Source organism: Sander vitreus, chromosome 23 (assembly GCF_031162955.1).
Source record: "Sander vitreus isolate 19-12246 chromosome 23, sanVit1, whole genome shotgun sequence".
Classification (NCBI taxonomy): Eukaryota; Metazoa; Chordata; class Actinopteri; order Perciformes; family Percidae; genus Sander; species Sander vitreus.
The window spans coordinates 20443794-20448399 of record NC_135877.1 but is presented as its reverse complement, the minus strand read 5'-3'; the positions used below and the strand labels follow the sequence as shown (position 1 = coordinate 20448399).

The following is a 4606-nucleotide window of genomic DNA, read 5'->3' as shown; positions in this document are numbered from 1 at the left end:
TGCCAATTTGTTGTGTCATGGTTCATGTGTGCAATAAACATTACACTTTGTGAGAAAAAAATCGTGGCAGAAAACCGTGATTCCTATTTGTCGCTGAATCGTGCGGGCCTAACTGCCAAACAACACTTTTTCTGCTCACGAGTTCCATTTTCACTTTCTCACAGCCTACTGCACTGGGCGGTCCACCTACGTTAGCACCTTCCCGTAATCAACGGCGGCGTCATTACGGCGACCAGCGTAGCGCGTGTAGTGCAAGCGTAGGGTTCGGTGGAAAAATATTCTAAGGTTCGGCAGAAACCGAACTCCGTCAAAAAGCCCAATATTCAGCCAAATCCGATACATCCCTGGTGTACAGTCTTAAAAAAAAATATATATATATATATATATATATATAAATAAATATGTCTATTCCACTCCATTATAGACAGAATACCAGCTGAGATCAGTTGCATTGTTTTTTTAACCAGGGCAGCAGTTTTCAGATTACATTATGTGCTTGCATAACTGCAAAAGGGTTCTCCAATGTTTTCTCAGTTATCTTTTTAAAATGATATCAGATTAGTAAACAGAATGAGCCTCTGAACATTGGATGAATGGTTGCTGACAAAGGGCAATGTAGATACTGCATTAAAGATCAGCCACCCACTCAGATCAGCTGGTATTCTGTCTATAATGGAGTGGAATGGAAATTTGTAAGTGACCACAAACTTTTGACCGGTAGTGTGTGTGTGTGTGTGTGTGTGTGTGTGTGTGTGTGTGTGTGTGTGTATATATATATATATATATAATAAAAAAAAGTTAACATTATGCTTCTTTTTTTCGATATTCTTTTCCACTTATGATGCGTTTAACGTTTGACTTCTTTTTTTAACAAGTTTTCTGCTATATTATTGAAGTTTGACATTTGGTATTTTTGGACGCGTTTTTAAAAACTTTTTTTTCCGACGTCTTTCCTCAACAAAAAAAAAATATGGTATAGGGGCCAGTAAAAATCTACTTCGGGCAAGTATCATTTTTTTTTTTTTTTTTTAACTTACCCAAACGGGACAAGTGAAAAAACAACCTTAGCGTTGAACCCTGCATGTAATCGTACTTTAATCTATGCTAGATTAATGGTGTTGCAGGAATGCTTCAAAATCCAACCCATTTAGCTGTCACAAAGCAAATGTAGAAGAAACACAAAGATTAGAGGAGGCGTATTTCTTATATGTTCAGTGACTGTCCAAGATAAAGTCTCCGGGAGCACCGCGTGTAGCAGACCACAGACAAACGAAAAGCTTCAAAAATGGCAATTTGTCAGTCTCAATTCCAATTGTGGGCTTATATTTGTTGTTTCTATTATTACTTTATTAGTCCTCTACTCCTAGAGTAGGTTTTCCCTACCATTATCAGGTTTAGGTGCAGCACCCAAGCCGTTTTGGGCAGCACATAAGCCAAATGAATGTAACTACATTACTTTTCTCAGATCTAATGACTGTAGTCGGTCCCCAGTGGACTTCTTCAGCAAGTTTTATCTTGAAGCTTTTTGTGTGTTAATTATTAATTATCTGCTCTAACGTTTCCAATGTTTTAGACACAGATATTGAGATAAAAATGGTCCAAAATGATTTTTTTGTTAATGTAACATTTTCTTGAGGGAAAAACCCCTAAATACTCACCAGCCAAATATGTTGGTGGGGTGGTGGTGGTAGTAGTAGTAGTAGTAGTAGTAGTAGTAGTAGTAGTGGTGTGAAAGGACTTGCCTCTCTCAGGAATGTTGTTTCTACTTAGCTTTCTGTCTCTATTTTGTATCAGAGCTGGGACAGGGCTGATCCCAAAAAAGCTACTCAGCAGCACTCAGTGACACAATGGCTCCAACTAAAAGCTGATAAGGCGAATAGTCTGACCCTGACACATCCTGACATGCTGATCAGCCTCGACAACACCAGACTCTAACATGAACTCAGACTTTAGAACGACTTCTTTCAAATGACAACAATACGAAGACAGGGGGGCCTGTAGGACAACATGAAAAAGATTTTCTGATCAAACAGTTGGATTTTTTGTTTGTTTTTTGCTTGATACTGGGGGTCAGAAGAGACCCTCCACTTAATTCAACACTGCAGTCCTGCAGGGGGACTAGATATGATAAGGTTTATAGGGTCTCGTAACCACCTTTCAGTCACAGTGGGAGCTTACGGGACATAGGCTACTACTACAAACGCCTTGGGTTTTCAAACTGTAAAGCCAGACTGCGTTAAGCCGCATTATCCTGAAGCGGGATAGGAAGGATTGAAAGACACACCATAGTCAAGTCCGCAACATTGAAATATATGCTTTTCCCTCCAGAAGTTTCAAAATAAAATGTAATTAAAAACATTATTTCGAAAGCCCTTTACGTTTACTATGAATTGATATGGATTATTCTTTTGCAACATTTAGTTTGTGTAATAGCGCCTTCGAAATGTTCAAATATACTCTGCTTTCACGCCTTAAGAGACTCTACTCAGGGCATGCACGCTTTGTGATGTGTAAGTGTAATGCTTGCCCTTTTATTTGTATTTACAGGCTATTTTATTTTTTATCTACAAAGCATATTGCTCTATGTTTAATTTAAGTTTCCACTATGTACACTGATAATATAACAAGGTGTGCCATTGGTTCCATACATTCTATGGCTTATATACAGTACTTATCCCTAGAAGTGACACGTTTCACGCTTTTATTTTTGAAATTATTTCGCCGTATATCCGTTTTATATTTGTACAACTTTACGCACCGTGCTTCAAAGGTAACTCTACCCCCTATATACAGTGCTCAACTTTAATAAACACAAGCACCAAAACAACCCGCATTCACGCGCCCCTGTTTATACCCATATATTTCTTATTTTACAATGTCACCAACTGAGCACCTCGGTTCATTTAAACGCTACAAATGCAGCAGCAGCTCCGAGCTCATCAAAGTGAGTGACAGGCCGTCGCAGCCAATCAGGAGACTCAGAGCTTGCGGCTACAGCCAATGGGACGCCGTGATTGGTTCTCGGGCCGCATTGATTCCCTTTGCGGGAGGCTACCTCGGGGGTTTCGGTCACGTCAAGTTTTAAACATTCAACTAAAACACAACCGGAATTAATGCGACTTGATATTCAAAATAAAAGGCTGGGTAGGTACTGGCGATTCACATTCATACACTAAAATAAAAAAAAGTTAAAGTAAAGTTATGAGCTTTACTGTGTACTTTATGGCACCAGTGTTAGCCTTTCAATTAAAAATATTCCCTAAGATCATATTTTAAAAGAGGCTTGTTGTAATTAACTAAAAATTAATTAATTTTTTTTTATTTATTTTTTTAAATTGTGTTTAGGGTAATATATTTTTTTACTTTCCTTCTACTTGTTGCTTACTTCATTTTCATGTGAAACACTCACTTAAGTTAGGCTACCATGAACCTCTTCAAAATATTAACATTTGTGCAGCCAGTAATTCCGGTATAACTACCAATAATAATTGTAAGAAGAGGTAGCAAACAAAAGTACAAGCCCATGATTAGGGCATATTTCCGAGGATGAATCTTCATTAGCTACAAATATACACATATAATGTATGCTTGATAGACCTGTTCAATGGAATTCCATTGCTAGGCAACAGCTTGGCCCCTTGTTAACTTCCTGTCAGTTGATGTTTCTCACACCCACTGTACACAGCAACAGGAAATCAACTTGGGGCCATTTAGAATGTTTATGTTTACAACTGTGACAACCCTACACTCATTTGATGCTAAAATACGCATGTAAATAAGACTTTTATTTTGTAGGACGATAGCGGAAGCCTCCTTGTTGTAGTCTGCTAGCTCAACAGTGGTGGGTTTGGCTAGGTAGGCCTCGGTGAATACAAATAAGCACAAAGTTTACAATAATAAAACACAATGTACCCTCTTTTGTAAACGTTAAACATTCTGAATAATTTCACACAGGCGTTCAACAAAGTCCCAAAACACCTGGCGCCATGTTCCATTTCACTTTGAAAAGCTACCGTTACCGTTAATGGGCTACCGTCATTCAGCCCCGCAGTAACGCTACCGTTTCCACTGACAGATGCATTTCAGGAGCTCGACAAGTTCCCCCCAATCTGCTCCAACACTAGCTAACAACACCGGAGCATAACAAACTCACGAAGGCTCACCTTGCTCTCAACTCGACGGGTCCTCCTCGATCACATCGCTGCAGATAGTTCCACGAACAAACTGGAGCACAAACCGTCCATGGTCCCCTACCAGGAAGTCCAAGAGCACTTCTCAAACTCTGTGTGGGAAGCCGTGCAGGATATCAGCCAGGTAGCAATGCGCCGCCCGCCGGGCTGATCTGACCTCACCGGGTGGCGGCGGATGCTGCTGCTGCTGCTGCTGCTGCTGCAGCTGCAGCTTATAGCCCAGTCTGCGACATTCACTCACACACAAAAATGACCCTTAGTTACCCGGGGCGGTTTTTTCATATGTGTGTGTGTGTGTGTGTGTGTGTGTGTGTGTGTGTGTGTGTGTGTGTGTGTGTGTGTGTGTGTGTGTGTGTGTGTGTGTGTCCGTGCTGTAATGATCAATAATGGATAAAATAATTACTTAATGGTCCACC

At 40.1% G+C, this 4606-nt stretch overlaps 1 protein-coding gene across 1 annotated transcript in view; it reads right to left on the bottom strand.

The window, feature by feature from the left end:
* usp6nl (USP6 N-terminal like) overlaps positions 1-4377 on the bottom strand; it is a 107068-nt gene extending 102691 nt beyond the window's left edge. The window contains exon 1 of the mRNA XM_078281461.1: positions 4164-4377. The gene's annotated coding sequence lies outside the window, so the exon portion shown is untranslated. The remainder of the gene's footprint in view (positions 1-4163) is intronic.
* Between the last annotated feature and the right edge of the window lie 229 nt (positions 4378-4606).